Source organism: Dipodomys merriami, unplaced genomic scaffold (genome assembly GCF_024711535.1).
Source record: "Dipodomys merriami isolate MVZ:Mamm:240054 unplaced genomic scaffold, mDipMer1.0.p SCAF_19, whole genome shotgun sequence".
In the NCBI taxonomy this organism is placed as follows: Eukaryota; Metazoa; Chordata; class Mammalia; order Rodentia; family Heteromyidae; genus Dipodomys; species Dipodomys merriami.
Genome location: NW_027203270.1, coordinates 34,047,140 through 34,061,295, shown reverse-complemented (window position 1 = coordinate 34,061,295; position 14,156 = coordinate 34,047,140). Strand labels below are relative to the sequence as shown.

At 37.4% G+C, this 14,156-nt stretch overlaps 1 long non-coding RNA gene across 2 annotated transcripts in view; it reads left to right on the top strand.

Moving 5' to 3' along the window:
* Positions 1-450: 450 nt before the first annotated feature.
* LOC138830488 (uncharacterized) overlaps positions 451-14,156 on the top strand; it is a 177,653-nt gene continuing 163,947 nt past the window's right edge. For both annotated transcript variants that reach the window (XR_011373028.1, XR_011373030.1), the window contains exon 1: positions 451-546. This is a non-coding gene — a long non-coding RNA (uncharacterized lncRNA). The remainder of the gene's footprint in view (positions 547-14,156) is intronic.

Here is a 14,156-nt window from a genome sequence, read left to right as displayed (position 1 = left end):
ACATTTCTGGGAAGATGACATGGTTTTCAATATTATATATTTAAAGTGACTCATCCTCAAAATATACGAAAAAAATTCCTGGTTGTAAAATGACCCATTTCCCTTGGTCTTTAAAGACATTACCAAGAATGATATTGTACTGTCTCTGTCTCTCTGTCTATCTGTCTGTCTCTCTGTCTCTCTGTCTCTGTCTCTGTCTCTGTTTCTGTTTCTGTCCCTCTGTCTCTGTCTCTGTCTCTGTCTGTCTCTGTCTCTGTTTCTCTCTCTCTCTCTCTCTCTCTCTCTCTCTCTCTCTCTCTCTCTCTCTCTCTCTCTCTCTCTCTCTCTCTCTCTCACACACACACACACACACACACACACACAAACCAGCTCCAATAATCCTCCAAATACCCTTGAGGAGAAAGTCATGGCTCATAACCTCCTTGATCTCTGTTGCAGTGTATTCAGAGGTGAAGGCACTCCTTGATCGTAGCATATTTTGAAGTTACTTCTCTACAAATGCATTGCTTTGGTCCAGAGAGGAGAGAAGTGATACGGATTTGCCATGTGAGTGTGTCTGTGTGTCTACGATTGTATGTCTGTGTTAGTTTCTCTTTTATGATACAGACACATCTATCTTCTCCTTAAACTGGTTTCTGTGAAACATGCGGTTATATGTTTATGTTTCCTTCTCTCTATATATATGTTTATATGTATCTATGTCCATCTGTCTATTTACATTCTTGTCCTTGTGAGTATAATTGTTTCAGCGTCATTTATTGAAATGATGAATCTTCATTGAATTGCTTTTCTTCCCCTTTGTCAAAAATAACTGTGTGGCCAGCCACTGGTAGCTCACACCTGTAATCTGAGCTACTTAAGAGGCTGGGATCTGAAGATAGGGGCTCCAAGACTGCCAGGGCAGGAAAGTTCTTGAGACTCGTAAGTCCAATAAACTACTTAGAAAAAGTGAGAAATGGTGCTGTGGCTCAAGTGATAGAGCACTAGCCTTGAGCAAAAAGGAGCTCAGGGACAGTACATAGGCTTTGAATTCAAGCCCCAGTTCCAGGTAAAAATAAAAAAAAAAAAAATAACAAAAAGGCTGTGTTTATATTTTGTGTGTCTATTTCTGAGCTTTCTGTTTTGTTCCAATGATCTATGTCTTAACTGTTTTTGTAATCAATGTCCTATAAACTTGATTATAATTTATGCTTTAATGTGCATCGTGGGAAATGCCTAAATCATCCCATGTGTCAGGCTTTCTGCTGAGGTCCTTTGTAGGTACAAACTGAAACATTCATCCGTATCTTTTTCTTGTAGGGATTTTTCTGGCTGCGCCTACCTTGGTTATTGTGCTGCCTGCATTGGTCCAGGGTTATTCTTTTCTCCACACTAGTAATGGATCTTGCATCCAAGTTCTAAAAGCCCTTCTTGACCTGAGTTAACAAATATCTGTGTCTCCATTTAAAAATATGTTTCAAGCCTCAAACTGAAATATTCCTCTGCCATTCAGGTAGATCCACCTTGATATTGTAAATTATACATATATATATATTTTTTGGGGGGGGGTCCGGTTGTGGGGCCTGAACTCTGGGCCTGGGTGCTGTCCCTCAGCTCTTCAGCTCAAGGCTAGCGCTCTACCATTTGAGCCACAGCGCCACTTCCGGCTTTTTTCTTTTTTTGCTTATGTGGTGCTGAGGAATCGAACCCAGGGCCTCAGGCATGCAAGGCAAGCGCTCTACCACTGAGCCACCTTCCCAGCCCCAAATTTTATATTTTTATAATATAATAAATTTTCAATTTTATAATTCAACCAATCAGCCTCGATTGAGCCTAACTTCTCTTCTACGTTATTGGCAAGAAGCCAATCTATGTTTTTGAAATAGCAAACATACTCATGTAGCTTTTTTTTTTGTTTGCACATTTTGCTTTTTTTTAAAAAAAATATTAGAGAAATGGAGGCTTCTTGAAACTTGAAGAGATGGTTCATCCATATCTCAGTTTTCAAATTTTAATGACACTGGTACTTTAACAGTTTTGGAGTATTTTGTCATAACATGCTAACTGCTTTTAAATTTGGCATAATGAAGTTCAAGACATTCCCTTGTGAAAACAGTTTTGCAATAAATATACACTATGTCGAAAATGAAAATCTTCCCCAAAGATTTTATGGTCAGGTTTACTATAAAAGACAAACAAACAACATTTCTTCTGTTCTTGTGGGAGCAGTGGGAAATTGAATAATAGAATATATTGCAGCATGGCTCACCTCCTCTTACCCATGTTTTCATAATGTTAAATAACTTGCCAGGCACTGGTGGCTCAGGCTTGTAATCCTAGCTAGAAAGGAGGTTGAGATCTGAGGATCTCAGTTCAAAGCCAACCCCAGCAGCAAAGTCTCCATGACACTTTTATTATCTCCAATTAACCACTCAAAAGCCAGAAATGTCATTGTGGTTCAAAGTATAGAGCACTACCCCTGAGCAAAAGAGCCCAGGACAGGTTCAGGCCCTGAGTTCAAGCAGAAATTTAGGAATTTAGTTGTCAAAATATGTAGCAAAATAGGTAATACATGTCTCCCTCCCCCTTATTTTCCATGTGCTTTATAAAGCACACATTTAAAATAAGTTTCTCTATGTAAAAAAATAAACCAAAGCTCATTTGGAACTCATTGAAATAAAAGAGCAGTTGGCATTACTAGCAAGTTCTGTTCATTGATTTTTGTTTTGGTGGTTTCAAATTAGGACATTTTTAGGATGGAGATTTTCATTTAATTTACTTTTTGTTATCTTTAATAGTTGTACACAAGAGTTTCATTTCAACACATGGATTTATTATGAGTATAATGCATCTTGGCCAATATCATCCCTTTCAGCATTCTCTCCCATCTCTCCCAACCCCACCAATTCCCCACAAGTTTCCATTTGCACATATGCATGTTGATTATTTTGATCATAATGGCCAGGCCCACCTTTTCTGTCTCTGATTGTCCTTCCCACTTATGAACACGTTAGTTAGCTTCCATTTGCACCTACATTTAAAATTTATTTACTGAGTACCATACTCTAGAAAAACAAAAGTAAGAGAATAAAAAAGAAACTCTCATCTAACCATATAACAATCTATGAAAGAAGAACATAGGTCACAATCCACTCCAGTTTTTAAATAATGATATCTACACTGTACATAGGTTCTAAAGTTCCCTGGAGAAAGTCAGCAAGTTTATCAAAGGCAATAATTTTTTTACCTGAGCATTAGAGTTTGAGCAAGTACTTTTTATTTTTATTTTTCTTTGGGGGGGGCCTGATCATGGGGCCTGAACTCTGGACCTGGGCGCTGTCCCTCAGCTCTTCAGCTCAAGGCTAGTACTCTACCTCTTGAGCCACAGCGCCACTTCCGGCTTTTTTCTTTTTTTTGCTTATGTGGTGCTAAGGAATCGAACCCAGGGCCTCATGCATGCAAGGCAAGTGCTCTACCACTGAGCCACCTTCCCAGCCTGAGCAAGTATTTTTTAATGCAAAATGCAAAGCAATTCTTTGATGCAGAAGGTGGACAAGTTAAAAGTAATGAAGGTACAGAACATGATTGCTTTTGCTTGTGATCCTAGTTTCACAGGAGGCTGAGATTTGGAGGATTCTTGTTCAAAGTCAGCCCAGGGAGAAACCTTTGTGAAACTTTTATCTCCAGACTAACCTGTGAAATGCAAGATTAGAAGTAGGAGAGTTCCAGCCCAGTAACAGAGATCAACGAGACGTGAGGCCTTGAATTCAATTCCCAGTAAAACCAACAACAAGAAAAGTGTATGGAGAAACTGGCTTGTCTTGTAATAAAAATGGAATAGGAATAGTTTGGTGTTATTGAAGGGAAATGGTCAAAAGAGGTAGGGGAGGGAGGAGGGACTAACCTGACATGGAGTGAGGAAGTTGTAGGAAATATATTGGAATCAATCTTTCAGGAAAGGAGGAATATTAAACATTTGAGTAGAGACAAATTTTGACTAAATGGTAGAATTATCAGCTGGTAACAAGAATGTTATAAAAGAAAAAAATAAATAAAAGAGTCGGGTGTCAGTGGCTCATACCTGTAATCCTATCTACTCAGGAGGCTGAGATCTGAGGATCATGGTTCAAAGCCAGCCAGGGCAGGAAAGTCCATGAGACTCTTATCTCCAATAAAGCACTAGAAAATGGGAAGTGGTGCTGTGGCTCAAGTGGAAGAGTGCTTGCCTTGAGCTGTAAGAACTCAGGGACAGCACCCAAGCCCAGGGTTCAAGCCCCACCACTGACAAAACAAAATGAACAAAAACAAGAGATCAACACGATGTTACCACATAAATGTTTTGCTTTTTTTTTTATTATCACTGTAAAAGTACATCAGAGTAATAGTATAAAAAGGAAGGATTCATTTTGGCTGTTTCAGTCTATCACAGTAGAAGGGAGCTGATGGTTGTTTGAAAATAGAGAGAGAGCCAGGTGCTGGTGGCTCACGCCTGTAATCCTAGCTACTCAGGAGGCTGAGATCTGAGGACTGCAGTTGAAAGCCAGCCCAGGAATGAAAGTCCATGAGACTCTTATCGCCAATAAACCACCAGAAAAATGGAAGTGGCGCTGTGGTTCAAGTGGTAGAGTGCTAGCCTTGAGCTGAAGAGATGAGGGACAGCGCCCAGGCCCAGAGTTCAAGCCCCACAACTGACCAAAAATGATAATAATAATAATAGAGAGCAATAAAAAGAAGGGAGGGGAGAGAGAGATTAGTAACAGGCCTGGATATATATATATATATATATATATATATATATATATATATATATATATATATATATATATATATATATATATATATATACCCTAAGGATACAACCCTAGTGACTATTTTCTCTAGCTAAACCTCAGCACTGAAAGTTTCTCTTGCCTCCCAGTAATATTATCAAATTACAAATCTGTAATTTTCCCAAGCACAGTCATGGAGAAAGAGCCCTCCAGGTCCAGGTACTTCAGCAAAACTCCCTGTCTAAACACTGCACTGGAGAAGTCTTGAACTGCTTTGTGCACTAAAACACATACTCCTATTTGGAGGATGTGTTGAAATTTAAACCCTAAGACTTCAAAGTTAAATATGAAAAAATAAAAATGAACTCCATGTGGAAATAAATCAAGACCATTCAGATAAAAATAAAGGCAGGTCATTTATTTATAGATATTAAAACATGTATGCATGTTAAATCACACGTATTTGGTACCTGCTCAAAGGAACAAAGGGGAAAGATTTACAATGTTAAAAATAGTTTAAATTGTTGTGATTGGGGAGCATGAGGTAGGCCCGCCACAGGTGGGGAATTCTATGTGGTTTTGGCTCTCTAGTTAGTTCTAAATTGCAAACAACAGTAAGCATTAGGGAAGCTGGCAAGTGCTAGCTGTCCTTTTCTGATCTTTGCAGGTGTGGTAGTTTGGCTCTGGGGATGGGCCAGTACAAACGATTTCAATGAATGTTTCACTGCCATAGATGGTCCATAAATTTTCCTTTTGTGCATTGAATTCCTAAAGATACGTCTTCTTTCTGGGTCCCAGGGAATCAAATCTAGGGTCAAGAATGATAAACAGATAGTCTAATACTGAGCTACACCCACAGCCCAAGATACTTATGGAGTAATGCACTTGTCAAACACTTAACAATTATTAAATTATTTTCTATGTATTTGTGATGCATAGCACTATGAAATATTTCCTGTAAAATGATGAATGTATATCAGTTGTAGGAATTGATTTATACTATGTGTAATAGATTATTAGTAAATGTGGAACAATATTTTTATAATATACTCATTGGACAAAATTAATATCTTCAGACATTTATCACTTTTCTAACAAAACATTTAAAGAACAAAAATACTCAAAATCATTTATTCTAGCTTCTTGTACATAATCAACATCTATAGTCTTACTGCAGTGGTATACAGCATGTTGGAACTTGTTGTTTCTAATCTACCTGCAGCTTAGCATCCATTGATTCAAGTTTCTCCAGCCCTCCATTCCTGCTCCCACTCTCCCCAGTCTCCGGAAATGACCATTCCATGATCTTTTCTGATAATCATTTTTTGGGTTTTTTTCCCCACATTTACTTTGTATCTTGTTCTGTTTGTCTTTGTGTGCCCAAATCATTTCAATCAATACAATCGTTGCCTGCTGTATGCAGGGTGTCTCAAACTTCAGGTTTTCTTTTTTTATACGGATAAGGATCATGCCACCGTGTATGTGTAGTGCACACATATCCATTTTATTGTTCAGTTTCTCATCCATTGCCCATCTCTTTAAAACCATACCTTGGTCTAATGCCAAGGTATACATGGCACAGAGGGTAATTATAGCATAAGAGAACCTATGGTAATCAGGGACAAATAATTAAATTCTGTTTGTAACTGTGGGCCCCAAAGTTTTAAATTATTTATTTTGAAAAATAAAATAGCTCGCCTCTAATCTAAAGGTACTTTCTTTCTGGAAATTATTACCTTGTAATTAAAACTATAATAACGTTTCCTGAGTAGATTTGAAGAGCATGAAAAGGAAGATGATAAAATTTCTTTCTTTACATCTATTCTACCTTTTATTCCCTTTCACCTACGTGATTTTTCAATAGTAGAGCTCAAGGGAGCATAGAGTGTTCAATTCTTTGTAAAGAACCATTTCTCATTTCCTGAGTCCGATGTAGAATTAAAGCAGGAAAAAAAGAAAAATGAGCTGACTGCCCTTTCCAAAAACAGCATGACCTGTCCTCATTGCATGAATAATTGTTCAGAGTGTCAAGGGAACCTGAACATTTCATCTACTGCAGGAGAAACTTCCTGGAGGTGCTTACTAAATTGTCTTAACTCTGAATTAATCTCGCCAAAATTGGAAGTAAACTTTTAATGTAGCGAGAGTTCTCTCTATTTTTCTTAACACTCACATTCCTTTGATCATCAATTTTAAAATGTGTATATGAATTCCTTCCCACACTTAGTCAAAATATCAATATGTTCATGAAAAACCTACAAACATGCCTGGTATTAAGGTCAAGGGCTGAAGAAATATAACACAGGTTCTAGCCCTTGAGGTATATAGAGCATGAAGATGGTAAAGTGGAGGGAATGGTAGCTGAAGGTACAATTTATTTGTAGGAGAAATAATATAAGAAGATATAATACCCATTAATCACTACAGAAAACTATATTTTATATAGTTTTTTTCTATTTTCTATATTTTGTATTGTAAAGATCATACAGATATTGTTGGACTTTTTGCATATGTGTGTGTATATGTGTGTGTGTGTGTGTGTGTGTGTGTGTGTGTGTGTGTGTGTGTGTGTGTGAGTGCATGTGTGTGTATGCATTCCTGCTTTGAGGAAAAATCTAGTGAAAAGAATACCAAAGTTTCTCTTTTCCTATTTAGTAACATTATTTTATTTTGTCCCACCCAGATAGTTCAAAAATAAGGAATGTGTATTGAATTTATAAGTGAACATATGCATTGAATAATATTTCTAGCCAAACCTTTGACTGCCTATATTATACACGCATTTCATTTAATTTTTATTGCAAACATGAAGAGTAGATAATATCAGCCCCAAGAGAACTGAGTCTTGAAGATAGGATTTACATTTATCTAAAAGTCAGTGGAGTTCTGTAAAAGTGAGAGCCTGAAGCAGGCCCCAGTGTCTCACATCTGTAATCCGAGCTACTCGGGAAGCTGACCTGAGAACTATGGTTCAAAGCCAGCCAGAGCAGGAAAGTCCTTGAGACTCTTTATCTCCAATAAACTACTCAGAGAAAGCCAGAAGTGGTGCTGTGGCCCAAGTGGTAGAACTCTAGCCTTGAGCAAAAGAAGCTCAGGGACAGTGCCAAGGCCCTGAATTCAAACCCCAGAGCTGTCTAAATGGGGGAGGAGGGAAGGAAGCCTGAAGGCTCAATGGTAGAGTGCCAGCCTTGAGCAAAATAGCTCAAGAGGAGTGCCCAGTCCCAAGGTTAAAACCACAGGGAAGGCACACTTCCCCCCCCAAAAAAAATGTCCTCAAAGCCATTCTTTGGATACATTAGATGACAAAAGGTGAATCCTATAAGAAATAACCTAGAAAATAAACTCATTTTTTAAGTATATAAATTTGTGTACCTTTCTTTATTCTTTATAATTCTTTTAAACATGTAATTGCAACTAAATGGAAGATAAACAATTTCCTGTTTAGTGGCATTATTTAATGGATATTTATGATCTTTTATGGATATTTATGGATATTTTATGGACATTTATATATATATTTATATGGATAGAGTGTCATTTCCAAGTCTGTAATTTTTGACTACAATAAAAACTAAACCAATGGTACAGAGAAATTTCAACTCCATAGCATTTGCCTGAGTATTCAACTGGAAACTTAATATGAGAATTACTTCCTAGGTGTTCATATTAATCAAGAAATATCCCTGAGGTACTTTATTTCTAGAAAGAAGACTGGTCAATAAATGGTAAACAAATTATAATATAATTTGAGAACATGAAGTATGATAACTCATTGAGGTGATACTGAGCATGATTTTGCTCACTGGCAATCCCAGGTCATCAGAACAGAGGTCATGGTTTGAGAGGACAGCTGCAAAACAGTTTAAAAGCAACAGGACTGGCAACAGTGTAGCTCAAGTCATAACAGGAATCCTAAGCTGTGAGTTCATTTGCCAGTACAAGAGAAAGAGAGATACAGAGACAGACAGAGACAGGAACCAAGACAGAAACACAGAGACAGAGAGAGAAAGAGATTCAGAGAGAGGAGGGATATGTCTCTAGAATAATTAATACAACATGTTTCTTTCATTATTTCAGGCTTACTGAGTTGTAATTTTAACCAGTGAACTCCTCCTTTATTCTGTAGTAACCAATAATATTTATAAATTTTCACAATAAAAAGAGAAAAAGGAAAAAATAATATATATAAGTATTTATTGGATAGAATGTTATACTTTGATATGTGTGTACCTTTTATGGAATGAGGAAGTTGATCTAATTAATGTATCTATTACATTATATTTCTTTTTTTGGAGATGAATGTATTCAAAATTTACTCTCACCTCATGTACTTGGACGCATTCTTTTTTTTTTTTTTTTTGGTCGGTTGTGGGGCTTGAACTCTAGGCCTGGGCGCTGTCTCTCAGCTCTGTGGGTCCTACATGTACATATTCATCCCCTCCACTTCCGGAAACATGATGATTGAATGATAAATGTTATACTTATCAGATTGCTCAAGTCAGTTATAGTAAGTGTTGCCTTTTGCTGAGGGAAAGGGAACCTCTCAAGTCCATCTGAAACCAAGCTGAATTTATTATTTTCAGCCAAGGCAGAACAGACTGCAGAAGAAAAGAATAACCACTAACTTTAGGCATTTGGGGAAAACACAGGCCACATAAACTGGTTGGTTGGCTTTGTGAGTAAAAATAGTATAGCCATGTATTCTTTAGAAATTTGCTTAGGTTAGAAGGAAAACATATGGGCTGGGCACCCATGGCTCACGCCTGTAATCCTAGCTACTCAGGAGGCTGAGATCTGAGCATCGCAGTTCAAAGCCAGACCAGGCAGGAAAGTCCATGAGACTCTTATCTCCAACAAACCATAGAAAACTGGAAGCAGCAGAGCACTTGCCTTGAGCTGAAGAGCACAGGGACAGCACCCAAGCCAAGAGTTCAAGCCCCCGACTGACAAAAACAAAACAAACAAAACAAAACAAAACATATGGCTTACTTGGAATTGTAACATACAGGTAATTTTGTTGTTTTGTTTTGTCAGGGACTAACACTTGCTAGTCGAGTATTCTGCCATCTATTTGAATGATAGCTCTAGTAATTTACTTTGAGTTTGTTATTCAGTCAGGGTCTTCCAGTGGCTCAACACTGGACCATAATCCTTCTGCCTCTGCCTCACAAATAGCTGGTAGTGCATGCATGTACCTCCACGCATGTACTTCTACGCATGTACCTCCACGCATGTACTTCTACGCATGTACCTCCATGCTTTGTCCCATAGAGGTAGTCTTGACTGTCAACTTGATCATAGTGCAACACATCTCTGAGCAAGTCTGTGAGGCATTTCCAAAAGGATCAGCTAGGAGAGGAAGACGTGCCCTGAATGTAAGTGGCACCAAATTCAAAATATGAGAGGAAAATGGGAAAATTAGGTCAGCATAGGCATACACCTTCTGCTTCCTGGCAGGACTCTGCTCCCTCACCAGCTCTCTCCATACAATGACCAACTGAAGCCTCTGAAGCCATGAGCAAAAATAAGTCTTAACTCTCTTGTTGTCTTGGATACGTTTATACTAAAAAAGGATCTGACTAATACAATATATACAGATTAATTGATAACATAAAGTATTTCTAAGGGCCCCAAACTATATAAAATGTCCAAATGTATAAATAAGTTGCCATATTAACACACAGTAAAGCACTATGAGGTATTGAGTGCCTACAGTGAAGGTATGATCCTGCGGATTACTATCACATATGAAACACCCTGTACCAGAATCAACTCCAAATGGATCAAAGACCTTGGAGTCAAAGCAAACACCCTGAAAACATTGCAGGAAAGAATAGGAAAAGCTCTATGTGTTTTTGGCACAGGTCGAAATTTTCTTAATAGAGACCTAAAAAGACAACAAATCAAAGAAAGGTTGGACAAATGGGATTTCATGAAATTGCAGAGATTCTGCATGGCAAAGGACATAGCTAGCAAGAGCAATAGAAAGCCCACAAATTGGGAGAAGATCTTCACTAGCCATATAACGGATAAGGGTCTCATATCTAAAATATACTTGGACCTCAAAAAGTTAAATCCCCCTACAACAAATCCTCAAAGAAACTGCCTGGTTAATAAGTGGGCTCCATTCTGTCCTATACTGGAACATAACAGTGAAAACATACATTGCCCATGATTGAGATCTATTCTGTTCATAGCTTTGACCAAGTTTTAACATGAATTCCACTTCTAGAAACTGTTTCACTAAGTTTTACGTCCCTTCAACCTTCTTTTCTTTTTTAATTTAAGCATCTAGCAAATACTGTCTTTCTTTTAGCCAATCCATTCTTTCCCAGTTTCAGAAGGCAGGTTTCTATTCTTATTCTTGTGGGTAAAATTCTATGACCTGATAATAGATTTTGTTTAAAATACTTTACTACAATCTTTCATTGCTAGGTAATGAACTATGATTCAACCTTCAGTATGATAATTCCTCTTAGGTCTTGCCCACCAGTGATCCACAATTAATGGATCATGTCCCAGATATTAACTTCCCACTGCATTAATACCTGTGGCATATAATTCCTGATTTTCCTGCTATTTATGAATTTTCCCATTTTTGTAACTAGGCTTAGGATCCTATTACTTAGCTATAACTTCCTTCCACATCCTCGCTAGGCTGATATATATGTACAGGTATAAATCATACTAAATATAATTAGTTCATCATTAATAGCTGAATTACGTGCTTGCTTGCAGATATATTTTATTCACTGATGACGGTTGGAATAGAGCATTGCTTTTTATGTCTTTTTAGGCAGCAATTGCAAATTGAAACGTGTATCTGATCACATATATAAAAATCACTCGCCCATCATTTTGACACATAATATGAAAGTAGTCACTCATACTATATCAAAATGGACTATTAAAGATATAATGTACCCGAGATATAAATGAAGAGAAATTTAAGGCTACTACTTTATGTAGTTGAAAGAATGGGTGTTGTATAAAACCCGGCACTGGGACAAGGAGTTTGCCCAAAGAGGAAGCAAACGTAACAACAAGCTGATGTCAGAAGAGCCAGTTATGGAAGAGATGCTTCCCAGCCCTTGATTCCTTCTGGTCTCCATCTAGACCCTGCATTTAATTGCTTCTACTTGACAGAGACAATGAAAGGAAGAGAAGAAGCCAAGGAGACAATAGGTCCACCTCTCCTCTCCTATTTTCTGAACCAATTGGAAGTAGTTTTCCCTAGCCAGACAGAGTGGAAGCCAACTTTCTGAAGAATTCATGTGATGTGATCCACAAATATCCAATCTCTCTTTTCACAAAGCAAGGACCACACACACACACACACACACACACACACACACACACACACACACACACACACACACACACACACACACACACGGGTGGAGAATGGAGCTGAGCTACAGATGACAAACAGATAGCAACCATCACAGTCATTGTATATGAAGCCCCTGTTTTGTAATCACCAAATAATTGCAGGAATGTATCTCCTTTTTCTTTCTCTTTTCGAATCAGAAAAGTCATTCAACTTCAAGGTATCTGGACTGGAACTTTGAAAGGCAATTCCAGAGTTGTTTAAGCTGATGAAAATATTTTTCATATAAGTGAATGCAAGGAGTTATTCATAACTACTCCTACTATATAGAGTAGACAATGCTAAGGGCTCTGCCTACAATATGTTTGCTTATATATTATTCCTAATTGAGGAACTACGGGGTTGATAGCCTTACTGTCTTCATTCTTCTTTTAGACAAAGAAAGGGACTTACTGTATGGTGATAATCATTTCCTTAAGTCTCACTAGGTAACACTGTTTAAACTTCAAAGTTCTGCCCTTTACCATTAGACAAGCTTAGAGGGGTGAATTAATATTATTTAAGCAAAAACTAGTCTTAGAATTGTGCAGGACACACTGCATATTTAATAGAGAAAAAAAATTTAAGGCTATGTCAATGTATCACCCTTCTACAGAACTGTCTTTTCTTTCTTGAAAAATGTCTCTCCCTTGAGGTAAGCCACAGGGTATTTCAGCAATGTAGCCTAAACAATGAGGTTTAGTCTTCTGTTTTAGTGCAAAACAGAGGACTAAAAGGTTAAATAAATTCCTATCCACCAGATAAAGAAATAGTGACAGGTTCTGCAAAGAGATACAAATGTGTTTCCTGAGAGGAAGAGAACACACTGACTTCATACAACTTAAGTATGCCTCAAGGAAAAAATTTGAAGTTTAGCCTCTAAAGTTATTTTCTAAGTAAGTACTTGGCCTACTCTTCTGCTCCATTTGCTCTAGGATAAATCTTTGTAAATTTGTTCAGAGCAATTATCTTCGTTTAATTTTACGTCCAGAAAAACTGATCCTGTAAATGAAACAAAAAAACCTGATGTTTTTGTTCATGTCAATGCCTTAAACAAAAGTCCATTTCACTTCATGTCCACAGAATAAACAGACATAATTGAAAAGTAATGAATGAATCTTGACTACCTCCATGGAGAAGTCAGCATTATTAGCAATGTGGGGGTGGAGGATGAGGGGGAACAGAACTCTTTAAAAAACGCACAATGTCAGCAATTGTGTAATATAAAATTGTATATTGTATTTGGCAATTTATACATGAGGTTAAGGGTAAAATTGTCTTCATCAGCAGAAAATCAAGAAAAGTGACTTTTTTAGTGACAGGTGCTCAATATTGTGAGGCATAGTGAAGTTGGAAACCTAAGCCTCCCCCCCAGGTGTTGCTAGGAAACTCAGACTGTCAGTCAATGTAATTGACATAAAGAGAAAATAAAATCTATTCTAATAAAATGCCTGAGAGTCAGTGTTAATAAAACATGGCCGAGAAGTCCAGAGAGTTTACAAATATCCCAAACGCAACCCCACTAAAAAGTAAATTATCGTTGTTCATGCATGAGTTTCATCACTTAAGGGGTTTCCTACAGAATTTTTTAGTTTAACATGTTGATTCCATTCAGAAGGAGCAGTTAATATGTCATGAGATAGAATGAAAACCATGATGTCATGCTAAGTGAACCCAAAGGACTCTTCCAGGCCTTTTGATTTCAAAGGAATCTTTCAGGTGAAACAGAAATAGCAATACACTTTGAAGACACTCCTGGGTTTTCATCGGCACTGAGTGGCACAGACTCATGTGTCCCTACATGTTGCTGATTTTCTTATATGTTAGAAGGCATATTTCCAAATGTTTTTAGATTATCCACTGCTTTGGCAGTGGAAAATAGCCATTCCCAAATTTCTCTCTTCGTGAATAGCATTTTCCTGCTTTATGTTATTCTCTAATAAACATTTTGTTGGATGTATGTGTTACAACTTGTCAAAGAATTTCCTCCCATTTTATTAATGTTTAGTATATACTATATATTATGTATCTTGTAGATG